The sequence below is a fragment of the Neofelis nebulosa genome, chromosome 7 (assembly GCF_028018385.1).
Source record: "Neofelis nebulosa isolate mNeoNeb1 chromosome 7, mNeoNeb1.pri, whole genome shotgun sequence".
Taxonomy (NCBI): Eukaryota; Metazoa; Chordata; class Mammalia; order Carnivora; family Felidae; genus Neofelis; species Neofelis nebulosa.
The window spans coordinates 68,724,145-68,749,933 of record NC_080788.1 but is presented as its reverse complement, the minus strand read 5'-3'; the positions used below and the strand labels follow the sequence as shown (position 1 = coordinate 68,749,933).

The 25,789-nt window shown below is 42.0% G+C and overlaps 1 long non-coding RNA gene across 1 annotated transcript; it reads right to left on the bottom strand.

Moving 5' to 3' along the window:
- Positions 1–5,182: 5,182 nt before the first annotated feature.
- On the bottom strand, positions 5,183–16,809 carry LOC131518166 (uncharacterized). The gene is made up of 2 exons (XR_009264958.1): positions 16,499–16,809; positions 5,183–5,398 (listed from the first exon to the last, which is right to left on the bottom strand). It is a non-coding gene; the product is annotated as an uncharacterized LOC131518166 (long non-coding RNA).
- Between the last annotated feature and the right edge of the window lie 8,980 nt (positions 16,810–25,789).

Sequence of the window (25,789 nt, the reverse complement as noted above, 5' to 3'; positions counted from 1 at the left end):
ACCTAGTCACATGTTTATTCCTAAACCAATCATTGGCAAGGGGAAATATCACTATGGAGTTTGGTTCCCAGGAGTGCTGCCTCACCTAAAGTTCATGGCCACCTAAGAATTAAAGAAAATTGAGGGAAAAGGAGTAAGTGGAGGTGAATTGGGTAGGAAACTTCTAGATAAGACCTGCTGAAGCACATATGGATTTGGTGAAGTTTAGGCTAATCCTTGAAGAATAGGCCAGATACGGACATGAAAAAAATGAGAAGAAGGGCCTCCCATTTGGAGGGAATACCTGAGTGAAAGCACAGAGACAGTGGAGTGCTGAGTGTGTTTTTGTCTGATGCCATCAGAGAGTGGTGCCCACACGGGGAAGTAGTGTTAGGTCACACCCAAGGATATATTGTTTTCAGATCATAAAGAGCCTTGAATGTCAGGCAATAGAATCAGGACTTTATTTGGTAAAGCAAGTTTAAACCCACTACTTCTTACTGTATTCTGAAAAGTTTTGATTCTGGTTTTTCTCCCTGCCTTCCTGATGTTGGTGTTTGAAAGAGTCAGAAATAGTACCCCTGACAGTCCCCTTGAATTTAGAAACAACTGAGATATAGATGTAAGAGTCGGGCAGGTGGAAATAAACATTTCACCTGTGTTTCCACTACAAGGTTGGTTGAACTTGGAGGGCACGGTTTGGGAGTGCAGCAACAATTGGTTCCCTAATATGCATCCCTGAATCTGACTTATCTCCTCCATCGTTCATGGTCGCCCTGGGTCTCCAGGTCTCCCCTGTGGGTGCCATGGAGGAGTACAGTGGGATGTGTGCTCTTTGACGGGTGGCAGATCCCCAAAGAGGAAGAAGAAAGGAGATGAGACAGGCCCCTTTAGCTTCTCGCAAGCTCACCCATCATATAAGCTACTCTTCCTTTATTAGAGAGCAGAGGGAAGGATTGGTGCTATAAGATGCAGCCATCTCTGTTTGTAACATGAAACCAAGGGAAACAAATCCCCCAGACCCCACACAACCTGCTTTTTAAGACCCAATAAACTTGTCCTTACAACTACAGCATATCCACTGCCTTCCAGATAACCTTGGCCAATGATGGGTCACGTGAGTCATTCTCACACAAACTGTTGCTATGGCCCCTCTTCCCATGTCTGTCTCTTGAGCAGACATTGACTCCCTTCTTCTAGAACTTGATACTGCTTTTAGCCTGCAACCTAAACTGTGTTTTATAAGTCTAAATGTTATTGATATGGCCTTGAAATTCAGCGTTCCCTGTTCAATGATTGGACATGTCCAAGCACAAAGCAGAGTGGTTGCAGACCCATAAAATTTTGTTGCCTCTGCAGCCCCATTCTCCCAGGGCTGCTTTTCCTTTTTAGGTCCTTGGCCTTCCCCTGCCTCCCTGCCACCTCTTTCCCACGTCATTTGGTGGGTTGAGCTCTCTTGATTTTGAGAAATTTGCTCTTCAACATAACACTTCGTCCTCACTAGTCTTTTTCAACATTTGCAGATGAAACCTGAACTTAGTACCCTTTTTTTGTCATCTCCCACCGTGAAACTTGAAACTCCAAACTACTAGACTCCAGAGCTGTTTCAGAGGCTGCTGTGTGAGATTTCTTTTGACTGCTTTTGCCCTGATACTCCATTATACTATACTGTATTCATGCATCATTAAATGAGAACCCATTTTTTAATCTGCTATTAAAAAACAGAATGAATCTCCAATAAAATTGATACCAGAGATGCTCTCTTTCCTGTTTTCCATTATATAAACTATTCCACATTTACTCTTTTTTACATTTCCTTTCTTTTCTTTCTTTTTTTTAAATTGTATTTTGAGAGACAGAGAGCTCGAGTTGGGGAGGGGCAGAGAGAGAAGGAGAATCCCAAGCAGGTTCCATGCTGAATTTACAAACTGTAAGCTCATGACCTGAGCTGAGATCAAGAGTCAGACACTTAACAGACTGAGCCACCCAGGCACCTCTACATTTTCTTTATTTTCAGTCTCCCTTTTCTGTTTTCTTCCCTTCCCTTTCCTATCCCTTCCCCTCCCTTTTCTTTTCCTCCAAAGTCATGTCAAGAACCCATTTAATATGTTTCCTAATAGGGGACACCATTTGCATGGGGGCTTACAGCTTACCTAATGCTTTTGTAATTCAGAAATGAGCCTTCATAGGACAGAAATCTTAAATTCTGTTCACTTTGATTCTTAGAATCAATCTGAGCCAAAGATAGGTCTCACCTAGTGCAGAGTCCTCTAAATAAAAAGGCCTAAATTGTTCTGATCACCCAGTTATGAGGATAACAGTAGGGTTTTTGAGAATTGGCTGAATGCACACTCTTAGCGCACCTCCTGGCTGAGGCCTGGGACAGTCTATCACATAGCCCACTAGGGAACTGACAATAAACTTCATCATCTCTGTGTCTCTGGCCCCACAGTACTCTTGGCCTGTGCCATTTGCAGAGGACATGCCTTGTGCTGGATGGATGGCCGTTATTTTGATGTTATCAGTCATCATGGTGTGCTGACTCAGTCAGCATCCAGGACAGCCATCACACAGGTTTGGCTTTCCTCCAGTGTGCTCAGCTGAGACCCGGCTGCCTGCTTTCTCCTGGCTGCTCGTCCCTCTTCACCAAAGTAAGTGCCCTGTGTATCTGTGTTCACTCGGCCCAGTTCAATCTGTGTGTGGGAATGGCCTCAAGAAATGTTTGAAATGCTTTTAGCAGGAAGTGTCACTTTTTTCTTGGCATAGATAGAGATGTTTTCTTAGTAACATCACTCAATACTCCCCTCTTCAACCACTTTGCTGAGAGCCCAGTGAGAGGCCCATGTGCAGTCTTAATACTCATGTCAGTGCTGCTGTCTGCAGCTGACATCTAGAACCGTGCTGGCCACCTTGAGGCCTCAGAGGACAATCTAACATATTGAAAATGGCAAAGCAATGAAACAGAAAATGTCTTGCATTCTTGATGCTGATTTTGAGGCACCGAATTAACCAACAGTGGAATTGTCTTATCTCTGGGTTTTGTTATGTGCTTTAATAAATTTCTTTGGTTAGCCATGTTTAGTTGGGTCTTCTGTTACTTGAAGCTAATAACATCTTCACTGATATTTTCCCTGGACACCAATATTGGAGATAATCTCTGCCCGCTTTGGATTTCTGTAACATGTTAGCTGTATTTCTATTATGGCAAGTTTCAACCTTCTACCACAATGATTTGTATAAATGTAATTTCCTTTTTATTAATCTGTACTCCCGATCTTAGTGAACAGCATTATTCCCCACAAAATGCACTCCAAGGACCACTAATCCTGTGAGATGCTCCATAAACACAGGGTTCTGTGGTCACTGAATTTTGGGAGACACAATATGCTATCTGGTCCCTTCCTTGCAGATTCACTATATTCACTAGCACATGGAAATGATACGATGGAATTGTTAAGGGCGAGATTCTACTCCTTGCTAGATGTGTGGTAATCTTTGGTTAGTTAATTTATCTTTATGACCCCCAATTTCCCCATGTGTAAAATAGCCATAGAACACATACCCCACAGTGTTGTTATGGGAACTTAAAATAATGTGTATCAAATATTTAGTCGTGCACCTGGCCATGTCCCACAATGCCTTTGGCTCATATCACCTGCACTAGGAACTTCTTGCTTCATGACCCATATTATTACATTATTAGTACACATGTGTGTATTTGCTCACAGGTTATTTTCAAGTTTCACATACAAGTTTCACACATTTTCAAGTTTCACACATAACAAGTAGAACTCCTGTATATGCCTAATAATGATAGTTCTTATTGTTAGCAGCAGACACAGCATACTAAGGCTCTGAGAAGTCTTGCAGCAGAGAGATCTGATTTAGTTTTAAGTTGATGTTTCGCAAACTTATCTAAGGGTATAGCTGCTTTTGACACAATACCTTCACACATCCACAGAGCTGGTGTTACAAGGCATATATTTTCCAAAATGCAGCTCTACCCACAGCACCCAAGCAAGAAACCTGGCAGCCTTCCTAGGCAGATCCCTCTCCTTCATCATCCCACTCCACAGGTTCAGCCCATTATCAAGCACTTCTAGTTCTTCTGATATTTCCTCCTAAATTCTTCTGAGACCCACCCCTCCTTTCTGTCTTATCAGAAAGGTGCCTTGGAGCACTGATATCTTTGCACAAGCCTAATGGATCTGTCTGCCTTCAGTCTCACTCTCTAAACCCACCCTATCCCTGCACCAGAGGGATCTATCTTTGCAAATTGGTCATATAATTTCCTTATTCACCACCCTTCTGTGGCTCCCAAACTCCTGCAAAACACAGCTCAGTTTCCTTTCCAAGGCTCTCAAGTCCCTCCTTCACCGAATGCTGCCTCCCTGGGATTTCCAGCTGTTAATGCTCTGTGCACACCCCTCTGCCTGCAACTCCCTTTCTAACTTGCTTCATCTGACTCTTCCTCCTCTTTCACAACACAGCTCAGGTGGCAGCTCCCATGGCAACCTGTGCATATGTTTACATTACCATTTGTTCTATTCCCTTGTTCATGTAAAATCTCCCACATTTGACTGTGAACTCTTCAAATGCAGAAACCGTGTCCTTAATCCTCTCGCCCCACCACCCTCACATTTCTACCCTTGGTGCAGGCGCTTATTAAATCAATGGTGGATTAAACCATTCTGAGCACCAGACCTTTACTGCCTTCATCCTCCAACTGAAAAGATCAAAAGGTTCAGGCCCCAAACAAATGTCTTGTTGCCCTCTGGGGTAGCATAGCTCTGACCCTCATATTCTGCCATGGCCACAGCCAGCTGGACCTGGTAACTCCAGACTCAGAAGATTCCAGCCTTGCCTCTCTCTGAGCCAGATGCCAACATGGCCTACTGAGCCACAGCTGGGCTGTGCTGAACGGGGAAAGAACATCAGGCTGGCTGCCTGCCGTCTTGCCGCTTCAGGGTAGCTTGAGATGAGTGGGCTGAACAAGCCAACCTGGCAACAGCTGTTCCTGCCTTTGGGGAGGAGGAGGCAGAAAGGGAGAGAAAAAGGGGGCCGTGGAGAGCCCAGATCCGGCCCTACCTGGGGATTCCATGGGTGCCTGTGTGTCGATAGACACCAGCCCTTTGCCATTACTTAGCATCAAGCCTCACGTTATAGTTAATAATAATGATTTAAAAAACCCCAATTACTGAAATCCATGCAGCTGGATTGCTACTCAGAAGGCGTGAAGGAGTCAGCTTGTATTTTAAATCAGAATCTATGGCAGACCAGCTTGACAAGGCTTCTAGGCACAGGGGATATAAGGCAGCATCGGCTTTATCAAGTCTGATTTGATTAGTTTCTCCAGTCGATTCTGTGCACTCTGGTCACAGGATAAATCACCCTTCTCTCTTGATGTTCTGCTCTTTTCCTGTTGATTTAAAAATAGTGACCTTATTTCCCTGTCAAATGGTTATTGGACTTCCCTAATGGTGTTCATGTGGAGAACCCATGGGGTCTCCTGCTATATCCTCAGACGCCAAATCCCTTCCCTGGCTAAAAGAAAATTGACCTAACTCTGTAGCCAAAGGGTTGTTTTACTTCACCCTTTTGTGCCCAAATACAACCCCTGGGAGTCCTTTAATCACAGGAAAGGAAGTTTTAGAATGATGTTTTCTTGGCCTTCTTCGACTCACTTAGAAATGTAGTTCACATGCCTAACCATTTAGAACTCTGCAGTTTTTCTTCCTTTTTAAAAATTTTTTTAAAAAGGAAGGAGTATTTTATTTTTTATTTTTTTAAGTTTATTTATTTATTTATTTATTTTTATGTATGTATGTATGTATGTATGTATTCTGAGAGAGAGAGAAAAGGGGAGAGGCAGAGACAGAGGGAGGGAGAGAGAATTCCAAGCAGGCTCTGAACTGTCAATGCAGAGCCCAACGCGGGGCTTAAACTCACGAACTGTGAGATCATGACCTGAGCTGAAACCAAGAGGCAGATGACAACTATACAGTTCTTCTGGGATATGAAGGACCTTAAGGACAATCAAGTTGGACCATTTCATTCCACAAGAAGGAGCTGAGGGCCAAGATAGGGGAAGCCCTCACCTTGCCAGGTCATCTAGCAGGTTGGAGATGTGATTTGGGAGGATATTCATGGTTTCAAGGGAAAGTTACTGGTCAAAACTTAAATATGAATAATAGAGGAAGATTGCTGATCCTTTAAATACTTCACCATTAGAGAAAAAAGAAAAAGACTTGCCTTAAAAATTCTTTAACTAAAGTTTTCATTTAAAAATATGATCAGAGGCACCTGGGTAGCTCAGTTGGTTAAGCATCCTGCTCTTGGTTTTGGCTCAGGTCATGATCTTGGCGTTCATGGGTTCAAGCCTCAAGTTGGGCTCTGCGCTGATATGTGGAGTCTGTTTGGGATTCTCTCTCTCTCTCTCTCTCTCTCTCTGCCACTCCCCCCTGTTTGCATGTACATGCACACACGCTCTCTCTCTCAAAATAAATAAACTTAAAATATATATAACCCAATTTACCAAAGTTACATTTAAAAAGAAATTTTCAAGAGCAACTCTTTCCAACTGAGACAATCTTCTCACTTTCTTCCCACTCCCATTCCAACTCCATTTCCCTGGCTCACGACTAGCCCTGGATCCTCCCTGCTCCTCTGTCAGGATTGCCCTTCGTGGTACTATTCATTAAATAGGTCCTCTCCATCCATTGATTTCAGCATTGGTTCCACCTTCTGAATCTCCATTGTTACCAACCCATACTGATTTCTTCCTTTTCTGATCACGATGCTCTCACACTGCACATCTGTATCCTGATTCTTCTTGATTCCTGACGTATGTCATAGTTCCTAAACTAGACTGGAAACTTACTAAACAGTGACCATGACCTATTTTTAATGGTGGCTCCATAATTACTAACATGATGCTGGGTGTATAGGAGACACCAGTGGTGTGCTGGTAAAGTGGTATTCTAAAGAAAAAGAAAGTCTTGATTTCCACCATTTGCTTATTTTTTGGTGGTATAAGTGTTCCCATAGCTACTAACGTGATGTCACTAAATGTGAAATTGAGAAGAGATGTCCAGAACTGGCTCTCTTAAGCCTATACAAGCCCATTCCAGCACACCACTGGTAGATGATAAACAGATGTCTGGCCCTGTCACATGCATTGTGTGAAGGGTATATCAGTAGTCCTAGGGTTGAAGGAGATAGGGCTTGTGAATGTTTAGAGTACATTCAACACAAGTGGTCATCATATTCCTCATTCATTCATTCATTTAAAAATTATTGAACATTTACTAATGTGTCAGGTACTATTCCAGGCACTAGAACTTGCAGCTAAATATTAAGAAAACAAACAAAAGAACATAGAGATCATCATTACTTAATTATAAATTGTAGTATCTGTTATGAAGAAAATACAGGGTGTTAAGAGAGTATAAGAGGTATGAATGAGTGATTTGGGAGTGGTTTCTCTAAAGAATTAATATTTCAACTGCTACCTGAAGGATAGATGAGCAGGTGAAGGACAGGGGCAATCGCAGAAGAGGGGACAGTGTGTGCAGAGGGCCTGAGGCAGGAAAGATCTTGACCATATAAGGAAGTAAGAGAAGGGCTGTGTAACAGAGAGTTACATGGGAGAATGGAAGGAAGGATGGTTTGACAGATGGGCAGGACTCAGATGACACAGGGCCTTGTAGACCATGTTCAAAAGCTTGGGTTCTATTTTAAGTTCAAAGGGAAATGATTTCTTATTTTCAAGCAAGGAAGTGACATAGTTTGATTTCTGTTTTAAAAATATTACTATGATTGCTGTATGAGAAATGGATTGGTGGGTAGGGTGGAGGTAAGGGCAAAATTAGAAATGCGGAGACCAATAAGGAAACTATGGCAAGAAAAGAGGTGAAGTGTGATGGTGGCTTGGCCTAGGGTAGTAGCACTGGAGACTGAGTAAAGTGAACACACTTGACATAGGTATTGGAGGTGGAGTCAACAGGACTTGATCAGGGAGCAATCGAATGAATGGAGTTGCCATTTACCTGAGTGGGGCATATTAAGGGAGTGTCTTTTTCTTGATGCGAGAGAGATATCCCAACATTCAAAGTTCAATTCAAGATGGATAAGCCAGTAAAGAATAGAGGAGGGATGTCCTCTAAGAGGAAAAAAAAAAAAAAAAAAAAAAAAAAAGGAGGAAAAGCCAAGAGAGTAGATGTGTTATCAGGGACGCCAAACTCACAGTCTTTCAAAGACAAGGGAGACAGAACTGTGTCTCAAGCTGCTAAAATGTTGAGGAAGGTGAGAAATGAAAGTCTCCGTTAGCTTTAGCAATAAAGAAGCCACTGATGACCTTCATAACGAGTATTTTTGGTGGAGGGGTAGAGGTGCTGAAGGCAGGCTAGCAAAGGGGAATAAATGCAGATGGCAACTCCTCAGAGAAACTTCTCTGTGAAGGGGAGCTGAGAGGGAGCGCAGACCCCGGAGGAGGACATGGCGTAAATGGAGGCACATTTTTTTTTTTTTTTTTTTTGAGATCGGTATACCGTGACATATCTGAAAGCTCGGGAAGGATGAGAAGGAACTGAAAGAGAGGGAAGGATGAAAGATGGCAGAAGAGAGTCAAAGGTGCGAGTGCTGGAAGGTGTCAGGTGGGGCGGGAACCCATCACACATGCAAGGATGAACAGTTGATAGCCCTCCCCCAGCCAGTATGACTTAGAGACAGTTTTCCAAAGGAGTGGCTAAACCACTTATGTTATCTAAAGAGAGATGAGAACCTGTTAATCCATATTATTTTCTTCTCAAATTCCAAGATTTAGAGTGCAATTAGAATAAAGCTGTTTGGCAGCCTGATGGATCTGTTTTGTTCAGCATTATTTACTTGTCTCTCACCTGTTTTCCTGTTTCAGTAGAATCCAGCAATATAATCTAGGGTTTGTATGCTGGGCTTGTCATGGGGTAATGGAGATTCTCTTAATTCCTCATGTTGACGCGGATCACATTCTTTGGGATGAGAGACTGAGGGTAGTCCTAGGGGGCTGGTAGGTTTAGTAGAGAAAAAGTAAAGGAATTCCCTTCTGAGACCTTCCACTTTCTCTAAAAAGTATAAGGCAAGGTCATTAACTTAGATGGAGGGGACTAGACAAAATAATTGATGACTCCAAGAGAAAGGATGGGATCTGACACAGACACTGTAGAGAGTGGGAGGTGGAGTTCATTTTTTTCAGAGTAACGAAAAGCAGTAGAGTTCTTTGCAGTAAATCTTCACATTTTCTTAGACCCATTCCTCTCCATTCAGGGATTAAATTTCTGTTGTTGGGCCAGTTGTCCGAGAGGCACTTTTTCCTCCAGTTGGATGGGATCTCTGGAAAAGTATGTACATCTTCTCCAAATCAGGTATGTTGGTCTCAGTGATGTGTATTCATGGGCTTTCCAAGAGGCACTCACCATTCACTCTTCTGTCCTCCTCACACATCCCCTCTATGCTCCTCTGGACCCCTCCTCCATGGTTTTATCTCATCTCTTCTGTGTCAGACTCTAGCTTGCAACTGCTTCTCAAAGCATCATCTGAGAGATTGGTGCTCACCTGGGAAGCATTTATTCCCCCTTGTGAAAGGAAAAGGAACTCACACCAGAACATGAACGAACTGTTGCTAAGTGTGCTGTTCAGCTAACGTTTTCAGTGCAAGATCTTCTCAATGAAGGGGGTGCTTGGGTGGCTCAGTCGATAAGCGTCCGACTGTGGGTTAGGTCATGATCTCGCAGTTTGTGAGTTCGAGCCCTGGCATCAGGCTATCTGCTATCAGCACAGAGGCCATTTCAGATCCTGATCCTCTGTCTCCCACCCTCTCTGCCCAGTTCCCTCTCACGGTCTCTCTTTCTCTCAAAAATAAATAAACATTAAAAAAAAAAAAAAGTGTCGGGGCACCTGGGTGGCTCAGTTGGTTAAGCATCCGACTTCAGCTCAGGTCATGATCTCACAGTCCGTGAGTTCGAGCCCCGCGTGGGGCTCTGTGCTGACAGCTCGGAGCCTGGAGCCTGTTTCAGATTCTGTGTCTCCCTCTTTCTCTCTCCTCCGCAGCTCATGCTCTGTCTCTCTCTTCTCAAAAACAAATAAACATTAAAAAAACACTTTTAAGAAAAAGTGCAACGCTTAAAAAAAAAATCTTCTCAATGAAGGAAGCATCTCATTGATTTCCATTGTGATGCAATGGAAATCCTTTTCTGTTGGAGACCACCACAGACAGTTCCCTGAGCAGTTCTGTGCAGTGGTTTCTAAACTACAGATCATGGTCCATCAGTTGGTTGAGGGCAATCAGCTCTTTAAGAGACAGAGAGAGAGAGAGAGAGAGAGAGAGAGAGAGAGAGAGATCAGAGTAGAAAATATCAGTGTGCATTATACGTAATAATTGTACATGTAATGATGAATGTTCCATGAAATTTTTGTTTCATTCACATATATATGGAAGTGTGTTTGTGGGTCACTACGAAAAATGTATTTCTCACTGTAGGTCAAGGTCCAAAACATTTGAGAAACACTAGTTTCCAGTACTTCCTATTGCAACAAAACCTTCTTGAGCCTACTTCTCCCCTCCCTTGCTCAGGCTGTTTCTTCTCTGTAGCCACCTAAGCAGCTTCCTTTCCAAGCACAAATGTTCTATGCTAAATCCCAACATAAAGAACAACAGTGACATTTCCTAGTTCTCTTGTCTGTCACTAGAGAAGAAACAGAGTTTCTCATTTTCCCAGAGTTAAGAAATTATTTTGATTTGTGTTTCTGCAGCAAAAATGTGCTAAAAAAAAAATGTTGCATAAGATTGGTCAGGATAGACATTCAAAGTCTTGTATTATAGTCTGAGAAGAGTTTAGGAATACAAAGCTAAAGATATCTTTATCTGATTTGGGAACAGCAAAGCTTACCTTGTCATTCGGTGTCCAAACAAGGGAGGATCAAAGTTTGGAGGCAGGTAGGGCAGCAGATAAACAAAAGTTGCTGCTAGTCAAAATTTCAGATTAACAACACCATTTTTTTTTTTTTTTAGTATAACTATGTCTGATTCAATATTTGGAGTAACAAAACATATTAATTTTTTATCTAAAATTTAAATTTAACAGGGCATCTTGAATTTTTATCTTCTAAGTCTGGAAATCCTAATGAGGTGGGAAGTTTATACATTTTGGGGGAGGGGTCCTCTTTAAGTAAGAGAATACCAAAGTACTTTGAAAAAATGAAGGATCTCTCCCAACAGCTTGGAAAAGACTATGAAAGTGAGGGGCTCTGATACTATGCTTCATGAACTTAATGGGAAATTCTCTCTGTGTCATGTCTCGATGTAAGGAGGAAACCTTTTTGTCAGTCCTAAGGAACAGCAAATAGAGAGCAACTTCTACCCCATTTGAGGATGGGGAATTTTAATGACTGTCAGAGCATCTGATATTGGAGGAGAAACAGGTGCTCCCTGTTCCTATCAGATGATGAAGGGAGGGAGGGAAAAGGGAGGGAAGAAGGAAGGAAGATCCAGAAACTCATAAATACAGAATCCCGACAACAAAACCCTATTCGTTTCCATGCACGTGGCTCGAAACAGTGGCTTTTCAAAAATATGGTTTGCTTACTTCTGGGGTCAGGAAGAGTTTGCCATCTGTACACAGTATCAAAAGCTTTGAGAAGATAATCTTTCAGGCTCAACTTCCCTATAACCTTTCCCTAAATACTTTGTCTGAGAACGTCTCTGCTGTCACAGTCTCCTGTTACCTCCATCTTCATGACAGACACTCTCCCATGTGAACAGAAAGGCACACTAATCACCTTTAATGCTACCAAGCCCTTTGCTCTAGGAGTAAAAACAAATGGTCAACTCGAGAACACATCCCTCCGAGGGAGGGTCCCCTGGCAGGAAGCCAAGAAGGGTTGGATGAGAAATATTGAAGAGTGCAGTGGTTTTATGTCATCCAGGTGACACTCTGTTCTCTCTCATTCTCTCTCTCACACTTAGGAGAAGGTTGTCAAGGGGAAATGCATATTAAATAGGGTAGCTGAAGTTTTTAAATTACTTTTTTTTTCTGACACAAAGTATTCCTGATTTCCTTATTAGTTTGATAATGAGGACTCCCTTTGTCAATTAGCTTATGTGGTAGATGCTGTCAATAGATTGTACTAAATCTGTAACTTCAAGGTTTTGTTGAAAAGATCTTGAATGCGCATAGACAACATACTGTATGTCAGAAACTACATCCTTTGTAACTACAAAAATGCATGGTAAAATTTGTAAATTTAAACTGTCAGAGGGGCGCCTGGGTGGCTCATTCAGTTAAGCGTCCAACTTCAGCTTAGGTCATGATCTCGCGGTTTTTGCAGTTTGTGGGATCGAGCCCTGCGTTGGGGTCTGCGCGTCGGGGTCTATGCTGACAGCTCAGAGCCTGGAGCCTGCTTTGGATTCTGTGTCTCCCCTCTCTCTGACCCTCCCATGCTCATGCTCTGTCTCTCTTTGTCTCTCAATAGTAAATAAACGTTAAAAAAAATTTTTTTTTAAAACTGTCAGAGGTATATAGTTTTTCATAATTCTTTAAGCAGGTACAGGAGGAAAACATTTTGAAGAAATTGCCACGGACTTTGTTGTATTTTAGTGATGCTTCCTTTATTCCAAGGCTGCTCTCATTGCTCATGTCAGTGATCTGATAAAGGGAGCTGGAGAGAATCTTCTTAGGGGAGGCTGAAATTAGTTGTGTATCTGAGGACTGGGTTGAGCTTATAAACTTGGACAAGCCTATCCTGACCTGTAACGGCATAGCGCATCTCTATTGTTGTGATATAAAGCATCTCCATTTGCTTTTGATTCTGATATTTAGAAGCATTCCACGGAAGTAAAAGGACACCAGTGATACCTTTCTCTCTCTAAGCATGATGCCACTTGGCTGTGGATGCCAGGAATTGCCGTGGTTCTGTGCTATCTTGGGCCCCTTTTTATGTCTTCAGATCGCACAATGTGAGATTTAGAATGAAGACATTCCATAATAGTAAAGGATCCCTTTGCTGAAAGGCTTCTTGCTCCTTGCCTGGTTGGCTTTACACCTAATGCAGCCCCTTTCTGGCTAGGATTCCACCAGGAAAATAATAGCCACTTCAGATAGGGCACACTTCGTTTCTGGCACTGCTGGACCCCTGCAGCATGCCAACTACACAATGAAACATGACAAAATTCTACGTGGTTATATTTGAAGAGACTGAAGTCAGCCTGCTTTCTGAGATCCAAATACCAAGAGGTTTATAAAACCAATGAAACAGAGGACCTTGTGCCCCAATGTGCCTGGATTGTCACTAGGTTGTCAGGGAGTTTCTATGAGTACTTATTGCCCTGGCTCCACTTGACCTTAGTAGACTTGTGAGGACACCAAAAGTCAATTAAAAAAAAAAAAAATCAATACTATTAATGGACCGTTAGCAAATGGTCAGGCTTAAGGTAAAAATGTCCAGTGTGGCTTACTGCCTATTATCCAAATGCAACTTTTGAAATTTGTAATCATTCAATATGTTTCTCCAATAGGATTGTGTCCTAATGAGTTATTGGGGGAGGAAAGAAATCCTGGTGTACTGAAAAAAATGGAAGCTTTGGTGTCAGACAGACTCTGATTAAAACCTTGGTTATTGGGACGCCTGGGTGGCTCAGTTGATTAAGCATCCAACTTCGGCTCAGGTCATGATCTTGCAGTTGGTGAGTTAGAGCCCTGCATCGGGCTCTGTGCTAACAGTGTGGAGCCTGGAGCCTACTTCAGATTCTGTGTGTGTGTCTCTCTCTCTGCCCCTCCCCCACTTGCACTCTGTCTCTCTCAAAAATAAATAAACACAAAAAAACTTTTAAAAAACCTGGGTATTAAATCTCTTTGGGTTGCAGTGTACTTATTTGTAAAAAAGAAAAAAAAAAGATTATCTCTATCTATGGTCATTATGGGGATTAGAGAAGATGTAGGTAAATCTTTGGCCTAGTCCCTGATGCATATTGAGGATCGATAAATTACTGCCACTGCCCTTATGCTAATAATAATAATAATAATAATAATAACAACCATAGATGAGGTGTCAAATTTGCTTAACCATACTGAGAATCTAAAAGAGAAGCACAGTTGAGATAAGCAATAAAGAGATATAATATTATGGAGAAAACCATAATGACTAGGTTTCCTTCATTTTCCATTTCAACATGTATCACATTTACTGAGAAGAGAAACTATCATTTGGGAATGAAGCCCAGAGAGTAACTTCCACAAGGAGGGCACATCTCCAAATCACATCTGGCCTGGGAAGAGATTCAAATTTTAACATGTACCTCCAGGGGCCAAAAACTTTTCTTTCTTCCTACCGCTGGGTAACATGATAGAAATATAGAACAGCTGGTGATTGCTGATCTGCTCATCAGGAAAAAGCAAGTCAAAAAGGAGGCAGAAACATTCTATGAATGGAGTTCCTCATTTCCCTTGGTATAAACTCGGAGCTGAGCACCTTCCCGACTGAACACCCTCCTATCACTGTAAATCTCTTCATCAGTGTGGCTTATTATTACCAGGAATTGGGACTGATTCACATACAGACCCAATAAGGAAATAACTTAACTGGTTTGCTGAAATCTCCAGCAAACTAAAGCAAAGGAACGTGCTCACTCAAACTTCTATCTCCATAAAAATAAACTTAGTGAATGATTCTGAATCTTTCAACTTACTGAGGAGATCTAAAATCGGATCAATATATTTTCTAAATGGCACCCCCCCCAAAAAAAATTAACTATAGTTAGTTGGTCATTGAGGATGTTGTAGTAAATATATTGGTGGTCCCTGTGTTGTGCTGATAAATGTTTACCAATGGGCTCTCCAGGGGCAGGTATATATATATATATATATATATATATATATATATATATAATTATACATGCTGTATATAGTATATATGCTACATGTATCAGTACTTTACATGATAGATTTTACTAATATAAAGGGCATGTAACACAAAACTTATAAATAATAATAAAATATACAATATTTTTAATAATTTATATATATATATTTTTTTTAAATTTTTTTTCAACGTTTTTTATTTATTTTTTGACAGAGAGAGACAGAGCATGAACGGGGGAGGGGCAGAGAGAGAGGGAGACACACAATCGGAAGCAGGCTCCAGGCTCTGAGCCATCAGCCCAGAGCCTGACGCGGGGCTCTAACTCACAGACCGCGAGACCGTGACCTGGCTGAAGTCGGACGCTTAACCGACTGCGCCACCCAGGCACCCCTATATATATTTTTTTTGAGAGAGAGAGAGAGACAGAGACAGAGACAGAGCGCGAGTAGGGGAGGGGCAGAGAGAGAGGGGGACACAGAAACCAAAGCAGACTCCAGGCTCTGAGCCATCAGCACAGAGCCAGACGTGGGGCTTGAACACAAACCGCAAGATCAGGACCTGAGCCCAAATCAGTTGCTCAACCAATTTAGCCACCCAGGCGCCCCTGGAGTGTTTTTTATTGTGAATTTCATAAAACCAATTGATTCTCACAGAATGCTTTTGTTGATTTTTTTTTTTTTTTTCTGAACTCCTGTACCCATGATTATTCTATGGTTGCTGGTAACAAATGAATGTAACTCTGACCTGAACGTTTGTTGCTATGCTCATTTATGTTAATGAGTAATATGGAAGTGAAACAAGGAAGATTTTTGTCAAAACTTCACTCATTTATCAATGACACAAATGACTTGGCTGCTTCAAATAATGGCTTTTGAAACCTGGAAGACCATTTCTTCAGTATTTTGTGCTATTCACAATATAATGGCTACAGGTAAAACACATTTTTAGTTCTAAAACATTTTCTCCATCACTTTCTTAAATGATAATCAGCCAAGCCATAAATCAAGCCCTGATTTGTATCATTTCACTGTTTCCATGGTGTAAATACTCATACCATGGCTCTTTTCAAGTGGTCAGTATGATATCACTGAATACAGGGTTGAGAGTGCACAGTAGCTCTCCATTACGTAGTATTTCTACCATACAGATACAACTGTAAATAACATCAAAAGCATAGATAATAGTGTGATGTAATAAAAATAATTAGGAAGTAGTGACTTTACCTTTCCTTTAATACGCTTTATTTTTTCATGTTTATTTAGTTATTTTTGAGAGAGAGAGAGAGAGAGAGAGAGAGAGAGAGAGAGAGAGAGAACAAGCAGGAGAGGGGCAGAGAGAGAGGGAGAGAGAGAGAATCCCAAGCAGACTCCAGGCTTAGCATGGAGTCTTAGCATAGATAAGGGGCTCTATCTCATGATAGCCCCTTAGCATAGATAGGGGCTCTATCTCATGAACTGTGAGATCATGACCTGAGCCGAAATCATGAGTCAGACACTTACCTGAGTGAGCAAACCAGGTGCCCCTAATATACTTTAATAGAAAGCTTATTATAATTTAATTTTTGATAATGATTGTGTTGAACCCTAGCGCTCAAAATTCCTAACTTTAACAGTTGGCTCTTACAAACCTGCACAAGGCAGCCCCAGTCCACCACTGATCGTCTATCTGATGCTCATTCTCTATTCTTCCTTCTTTTATGTTCAAATATCTCACCTCCTTCATCATCACCATACATGACCTTGAGGAAACTGATATTGTCCTCAGCTCTGGGGCAATTTGCAGCCCATCATGGCAATCCCATCTACTCGCATAGTTGAAGAAATGCCATGTAACTCAATTCTGGCTAATTCCGGTGTGAGGTGGTCTTCTGAAGAAGACTTATTCTGAAGAATAAGTTTCCACATTCCCGTAGGCATTTATTCTCTCCAGATATTGTCATAACTGAAGGGGCTCAGGAATGGTCACAGCCATTCTCCTACTGGCCTGAAGATGAAATCAACTCATAAAAGAAGGCAGAGCATCACAGAGAGAGGTGGAGCTGAGACACCAACATGTCAAGCCTAGAGCCCGCCCTATGGCTGGTCCTCTAACTACATGAGATAAGAAATGTCCTTCTTGTTGAAGCTAGTTTGAGCTGGAGTTTTTATTTGCAGCTGGAAGGAGTTTGGGAAGCATCTAATATAAAAAGTATATGATAAATTAGCCTCTTCAGAAGCTCAACTCCTGAATGGGGGATGAGAGTAACTCACAGGAAACAAGGAAACAATCCAATACAGATTAGAAATATCTGTTTTTTACACTGTGTGGCATAGACTCTTAATTTAACAGTATTTTAGAGAAAAGTTTGGCCAGCAAAATTAGAGTCACCATCGATCCCTTCATGGAGGAGTTGGGGTTTGGCTCAGGTCATAAAGAATGAGTGAGGTTTGAGAAAAGGGAAATAATATTTCAGATGACCTGGGAAAGATAAATGGAGAGACTCCTAAGAATGCCACCCAGAGTCCAGTTGTGTGGGCTACAAGCATGCTTAGGGTCAAAGAATATATCTCCTCACTTTTTTTTAAAACCAATTTGACAATAAATTATATTAAAAAAAAAGAAGAAGCTGTGCATTTCCCTCTAAATGAAGAACATTCAGCATGGGGTAGACAACGAGTTGCAAGCAATACACGATAATAACTCTTGGAATGCTGGGGACTCAGGTGAGGAGGAAATGAAGTCTGCCTGGGGGTAGTAGAGGTGCTCAAAGAGGTCTTCCCATAGGAGGTGCCACTGAAATTGTGTGTAGAAGGATGGGGAGACAGAGGAGGGGGGTTTCTATGGGGTCAGAATACAGGAGAGAATATGGGAGGCTGTCTGTGGCACATTTAGGAAAGAGCTTGCATAAGGACAAGAAGAAAACCACGCCTCACTGAACACTGTCCTTGGACACAGTTCCTTCACTCACTTCAAGAAGCTTCCCTGAAATGGACAACGCAAAATTCTTTTTTTCTCTATTCTCTGGATCACAGAGAGCAAACAGCAATAGCCTTTCAAAATGTGTCCACCTGAAGGACAGTGTTGCCACTCATCTCCTTTGATGTCTCAGTGCCTTATAGATGCCCTGAAAGTGTCTGGGAACCACAGACATCCCCAGACCAACTTGGAGAACCATGCCATCTAGAACCTCTTGCAGGCATGCAGCAGGCAATGGAATGCCCACAGCAGCCATGTTGTGACAAGAATACCTGAACCCATAATTTGTGTTTATTTATACACTGGCTACCCTTTACGGGGATTTTTGTTAGTCCAGACACATTCTTTGTAAAGTCCTTGGAATTTTGAAGAGTATGGTATTACAGATATGCCTAATTTCATTCTCTTCTCTTGTTCTCTTCCCTCCTGGTCCTCTTGATGCTTCCTATATATTCCAACCTGTTAGAGCCCACTCAGGTGGCATAATGGGATGGATACACTCCTGCTTTAAGCCAGACTACTCTCTCATATCTAACTGGCAATTACCTGTATTTTTTTTTCCTCTTTAAGCCAAAAAGGAGAATCCATAGTTTCCTCTGCTGCAGTATTTATGCCTTTTTACTCTCACCATTTGAGAATCCTTTCCCACTTTTCACCCAGGTCCCTACTGTCGATGTATCTGACCACTCTTCTCTTATCCAATCCTCAACTGTTGCCTTTCATTTATAAAAAAATCTCCTCACATACTGAAACCTTCTGGCAAATCTCTCAAGCATATATGTGACCTAAGTGGAAGGCAATTGCACTGTTTTTAAAATCCTCTTCAAAGGGGGTGCTGGACACTTAGCAATAGCCAGCAGAAGGAGTTGTGAGGAGGCTGTGACAGGTCCAGAAGGAATAAATGGGAACAGAGCACTGATGAGTCTTTGGGACCACGGTTCTCCTTGCTTGGTTCCCTGCCCTCTGAGAGGCATGTATTTTTGGATGCCACTTACTGCTTTGCTCAAGATCATGAACCAATTAATATGAAGACAGAGGGCTTGAAATGAGAAAGACAAAGACAGAAGCATAAACCATAAAACCCTCAGAACCAGCGATGATATTTATCACAGATTTCTTCTCAACATCCAACATAGAAATAGCCTACTTTCTTCAAGATTTCAACATAGCCTATTGCACACCAGGAATGGTCTCATAAATTGGCTTGAATTAATATCAATATTTCTTTTGGCTTTGCCGTTCCCTAACTGACAGCAATATTTCCTCCTTATGTCTACAAAGTATTAGGCATTCACACAGCTACTTAGTTGAGGCAAACACTACAATTTTTCAAGAACAGTTGTTCCTTATAATTGTCAAGAAGTATTTTTAGGTCTCAGAAGGAAACTACCTACCCTTTTTTTAATGACTTGGTTTGTAAATTGGGGAAGTAACCAGGCCAGTCTAGATGCCGGCCTTTATGGTTCATTATGGGATGAGGAATGTCCGAGCATGAGGGCAGGTAAGAATAGTGAGAAGAATTGCAGGGTAAGACATGCGGAAAGATTGGCCTGGGAGGCAGGGGCACATAATGATTCACAGCCTGGGTTTGAATCCCAGGTCTGCCCCTGACCAACAGAGTTATCTAAGGCAAATGATGTGTCTTCTCTGTAACTTGGTTTCCTTATGTATAAAATGGGGATAACAATAGTCCCTACTTAGACCCTTAGTTATTAAAATTAAATGAGTTAATGTTTGCAAAGTGCTGGTACATTTAAAAACTTGTAGGTGTTAAATACATTTAAAACACCAAAAATCTAAGTTGCACCCAACAACTATCAACCCTTGTGAATTTAAGCAGAAGAGGATATTGGTTAGCTCACTGAATACCTAGGAGGAATAGATGGGTAGTCCACAGAGCTGCTTCCAAGAAGACAGCACAGGCCTGAAGGTAAGGCAGCACAGACATTGCCATTTGCCAATGCCATGTTGCTGGAAAAAGGGCATTGCCACTGGCAACTGGAAGTAGCATCCGCCATTCTTCCCAGAAGGAATTCTGTAGCACCCTGCCTTCTTGGGCTGCCAGCCTCCAATTCCATGTCTGGGGTGAGAAAAGGCTCATGTGTAGGGTGGGGTAGATTAAGGCTCACGTCATAACTGCAAGGGAGCTTATAAAGTTAGAGGTAAGCGCAACTCACAAATTTGAAGAATTCCCAATTTTAGAAATGGAAGACACGGAGAAGTCAAAAAGAATGCTAAATGGGCAAAGGGCACCAAGAAATAAAAGTTAAAGGAATGGTACATGAAAAACAAAACAAAACAAAACAGGGGCGGGCGCCTGGGCGGCTCAGTCGGTTAAACATCCGACTTCAGCTCAGGTCATGATCTCATGGTTCGTGAGTTAGAGCCCCGTGTCGGGCTCCCTGCTCTCAGCGAAGAGCCTGCTTTGAGTCCTCTGTCCCTCTCTCTCTGCCCTTCCCCCACTTGTACTCTTTCTGTCTTCCTCAAAATAAATAAATAAACTGTAAAAAAAAAAAAACCCAAAAAAACCCCACAAAAAAACAAACCAGCAATCCACACATAAGGCTGAACATATCATAGGCTACCTAAAAATACTTATTGACTAAATCTGAGTGAGAAGTTGTTATTAGGGGACGAAAAATGGATATAAGAGAAGATCATCCAGGATTCCTTAAGGAGCTCAGGAAGGGAAAATACCTTGTTTGCAAATATGTGATTGCCCCTGTCAATTTTTCTGTTCTTTCTTGAAGTCTTCATTTCTATGATTCTACATCCCAGGCCCTTCATCTGCTGCAACCGTCTTCCCCTGCTCTCACCCCAAAGATTATTCTGCATCCCATTTTTCTCTCAATCAACGATCGATTCATTTTCTTGCAAAAGCATTCACACACAATTGAAATGGCAACTGATATACCATTAATGTGTGAAGTTTTCCAGAGAGCGTGTGCATTTCAGGAGGAAAAACAAAGCCTTCAGGCTCTGGAAAAGTGACAAAAGGTGGGGACAGTATTTTGTGGCAGAGAGCTCTTCCTGTAAAATCACTCTAGCTAAGGCGCCTGCCTGCAATGCCAACACAGATCTGCAAAGGGCCCTTCCTCATGCCGAGTGGCTCCAAATGAGGCAGACTCGTTCACAGACGCAAGGCTTCTGAGGGTCAACCACTGAGCACATGCCCACCACAGAGTGCATGCGCCCACTCTCTTCCCTGCAGTCACTGTTTATACCATCCACCTTTTGTCCTATGAAGATACAGCCTTCCCTAAAGCCCAGTTCACCCCATTTTCTCCTCTCCTAAAGATTAAAATAGCACTCTCCTCAATGACCTCAATAATTTAGAACCCATGAATAAGTCATTTGCCCAAGAGACTACAGTAGGGCTTCTATTTTTACTCATAGTCTCTCACCGAGCAAAGTGACCTCTCTCAAGGAGCCAACGTTGACACGTGTTGATCTTCTGGCTTCTCAGGGAACAGCCCAGGCAGCACTTGCAATGCAGAGTCTTTTCTCAAAGGCAAAGACAGACCAATAGGTGTCACTGACTTCAGAATGTGCATAACCAAACATCAACTTAGGCACATATGCCTTGTTCAGAACTCCTGGAGCCAGTTAGAACATGCCCCAGGAGGGATACTCTCTATAAAGGAGGGGAGCAAATGCTGCTTACAGTGACCTTCCCTGGGACCCTTTCTTCCCTAAGACAACATTTTCTAAACATTGATCCTCAACAGAAGAGCAATACAATAGCTCAGGTGCCTAAACCTCTGGGGTTGTCCCAGCCTCCCAACTATATGCCTCCTTCACTAGCCTTCAATGCACATTCCCTTACCCCCTCTCTTCTATGTACTACTTTCAGGAAGGTTAGGCACTTACTCTGGGCCAATCCAGTGGTCACTGAGAAGACTCTTCCTCATGCTTTTGGCCACCACTTTATAAAAATAAGTTTGATTTTTTTTCCTCCAGATTGTCATACCTAGGGATTGTTCTGGTTCCCCCACATTCAAATCATAGGATTCTGTTATAAGCCAGTTGCTGGATTGGGTGAACTTAAAGATCCCTTCCAATTTTGGGAATCTATAATTCTAAGAGAAAATTGAAGTGTGCCAAGAAGAATTCATTGGGTTTTGTAGAGAGGGGACAGGGAGGGATAGCTTTCCATTTCACGTCAGTGAAGGATAGTGGTAGGAACATCAATGGCCTATGCAGGACTGGATGAGTAGATCTCTCTAGCACAGCAAAGGGTACACTCCAGAAAATCATGAAAAATGTGGTTGAATGGGTAGACTGGGTCAGGTAATTGGATGCTTTGTAAATCAGGCAGAGGAATTCCAAGTTGATGCTATAGGCAAGAAAACACCATTGTCATGATCCTGAGTTGGGGCATACTGGGAAGAATATTGTGTCTTTAAGGTAAGAAACCAGGGGTCATCGCTAGTGAAGGTGAAACTTCCCTCCCATTATACACACAACATAATGAAAATGAACATCCCTGAAGCCTGGATATGTAGCACAGGGGCAGGAGCAGAAAACAGTCCTCTCTCCTTTCACAGTTCTTGTTTGTCTGTAAGCCTCATCTCTCAGATCACGATGATGTGGTTTGCTCGATGTTCCAAAGGCTGCTAATGAGATGCAGCTATAATCTATTCACTCCAGGGGGCGCCTAGGTGGCTCAGTCGGTTAAGTGACTGACTTCGGCTCAGATCACGATCTCACGGGTTCGTGGGTTCGAGCCCTACATAGGGCTCTGTGCTGAACACTTGCACGGAGACTGGAGCCTGCTTCAGATTCTGTCTCCCTCTCTCTCTCTGCCCCTCCCCTGCTCTGTCTCATTCTCTCTCTCAAAAATAAATAAATGTAAAAAAAGAAATTAAAAAAAATCTATTCACTCCATAGCCATCGCTAGAACCAGAGTATGCTTTTCACCTGCTGCATTTCCTCGGGTGCCCACAGGGGCTGACACAGTGTGGGTGGAGGGGCTCTGGGGGAGAGCTGTCCTTACCCAGGTAGGTCATCATTCCTCAGTGGGGAATGGAGGAGACAAAGGCCTCCCCTGCCACAAAGCCAGAATGAACAAGGAAAAATCATGCCGAAGGCAAATGAGAATGTTTGAATACAGAAACAGTTTGAGAACAAAGAAGAGAAGACCAAAGACAGACTTCATTATTTAAAGGGCATCTAACCCAAAGAGTAACCAGCGTTCTGTATAACATCACAGAGAGCAGAACAAGGAAGAATCACTTAGAGAGTAGTAGGACTATAACGTTATCTTCCCAGGTAAGCTTGCTTCCTAGCAAGGGCTGTTAACAGGCCAAATCACCTAAGAAGGCTGTGAAATCTGCCTCTGGGTCTTTAAAAATAGCTCCAATTTGTATTTTCCTGGGGGAGGGGGAAGAGTGAAGAAATGACATGTTGGGAGATGAGAAGGTGCACTAGCCAGACTTTCGAAGACCTTCCTAATCAAGTAATCACGTCTCTTTCTTTTTAGTTGAATTAATTTAACCCAGTTCATATTTATCGAGCGTGGTTAATATCTGGGGTGTTTTTTTGTGTGGGCTCCTGTCCTTATCCCTTCATTTTCTATGCTTGCAATTCTCCCAGGCCCATCAATCTGTCTTCAGAAGGCCACACAAAAATCAACCATGCTTCCACATTCTGTGAAGTCTTTGCCCTAATTTAAACAGCTGAACATAAATTGTACTGTATTCTTTACTGTTGGCCAAGTGTTGGTTTTAAATCCCAACTCATGGCCAATTCAAGAGGGTAGAGTCAATATCTTATACTTTGTCCTTTTCCCTTAGACTTCTGTGCAGGATGCTGCAGTTTAATAAATGTTTATTGATTGATAGCCAAGGAAATGTCAAATAAGTTGTATACAGTAGATTGATATTTATTGAGCATCCATATGTGCGAGGTGCTTTATAATCCCTACTTAGCAATCTTTAAAAATAGTAGCATTCGGGTACCTGGGTGACTCGGTCCGTTGAGCGTCAAACTGGCTCAGGTCATGATCTTGTGGTTCATGGGTTCGAGCCCTGCACTGGGCTCTGAGCTGACAGCTTGGAGCCTGGAGCCTGCTTTGGATTCTGTGTCTCCCTCTCCCTCTTTGCCCCTCCCTCATTTGTTCTTTCTCTCTCTCTTTCAAACATAAATAAATAAATAAATATTAAAAATAATTTATTAAAAAAAAACTAGCATTTTTAGAAAATAGTCTCTTAGTGTAACTTAAGATTTTGTTAGCCAAATGTTTCATCACAAGCAAGATGTTGGTTACTTAGAACATGATCATATACAACATGATCATGTACAAACTACCAGTAAACACAATTTAAAAGCTAGATTCCTAAATGCAGAAAGAAAGAGTAGGAGAAGAAACTGTATTTGAAAGTTGAGTGGAAGAAATCTTGATTGAAGAAAGATAATATCAAGGAATATTGCATATATAGAGCACATTAACAGGACAGTCTGTCATGACACTTGCAGTTAGGTAAAAGAAAAAAATAAAGTAAAATGGAAGCCAAGGGGACAGCAAGAGTGTTGGTTTAGGACCAGCAGTCAAATGCATACAGCAGTGGGCAGCTTTGTTGTCTGGGAAAATCAACTTAGAGACTTTTGATGCAAAACTGGTCTAGAGTCTTAGGAATCTATGGACAAACTCCCAGGAATTATGTTTTGTTTTTTTTAATTGTATTTATTTATTTATTTATTTAAAAAAAATTTTTTTTCAACGTTTTTTATTTATTTTTGGGACAGAGAGAGACAGAGCATGAACGGGGGAGGGGCAGAGAGAGAGGGAGACACAGAATCGGAAACAGGCTCCAGGCTCCGAGCCATCAGCCCAGAGCCTGACGCGGGGCTCGAACTCACGGACCGCGAGATCGTGACCTGGCTGAAGTCGGACGCTCAACCGACTGCGCCACCCAGGCGCCCCATAATTGTATTTATTTTTTGAGAGAAAAGAAGAGAGAAAGAGGGAGAGAGAACGAGCGAGTGAGCACAATCTGGGGAGGGCAGAGAGAGAGGGAGACACAGAATCCAAAGCAGGCTCCAGGCTCTGAGCTGTCAGCACAGAGCCCGACACGGGCCCTGAACTCACAGACTATGAGATGATGACCTGAACCAAAGTTGGATGCTTACCCAACTGGGCCACCCAGGTGCCCCAAGAATGATCTGATTTAAAGTGAAAGAAAGAAACAATCCACTGTGGTCTAGAGATATGGATGACTTAAACCCAAATGGATAGAAGTTACGATTAGTAGAAAGTATGACTTGATTTCTTTAAATATTTCTCCTTACATATCATTCTTTAAAATATAGCATTTTTAAATGTGTCAGATTTAATTTGAGGAAAAAAGAAATGGCTGCTGAGTAGAAGACCACGACAGTCTCTCCATTAACCTGGTTGACAAGGTAATTAAAGTTAGGGAGTCTCGGTACTATGGTTGATAAAACTGCAAAACATTTTAACCCCACATCATCAATGGATTGCAATTTCATGATAAATTAGACTGCAATCAAATACCCAATAATGACAGGGAATACTTTAGCCTTCAGTGATGCAGAGGCCCTAAATAATTATGCAGGATCCTAGTTTTAAGAAACTTCACTTTAAGCCATGAAAACCTGGACATTTGAATTGTCTGGTTATTTGGACATAATTACAATCTTATCACAGACCACAAAATGAATAATGAGGAGGCAGAATTTAGACACCTGACATACTTTCCCTATTTTCCAGGAAATAGGAATGTAGCTATCCTTGAGTTTTTTGTACTTTTACCTTGTTATTAATGATAAATGAAATAATATTTGAGTCTTTCCCAGTCATATTATCTGCAGTTCCCAGATCCTTTCACATCCTGGCACAGATGGGAAATAATAAAAATTAATAATAATAATAATAATCTCAGCAACAACAACATGTGAATGCACCCTGGAATAATGGAGGGGGCTGCTGGGGCCCTGGCCT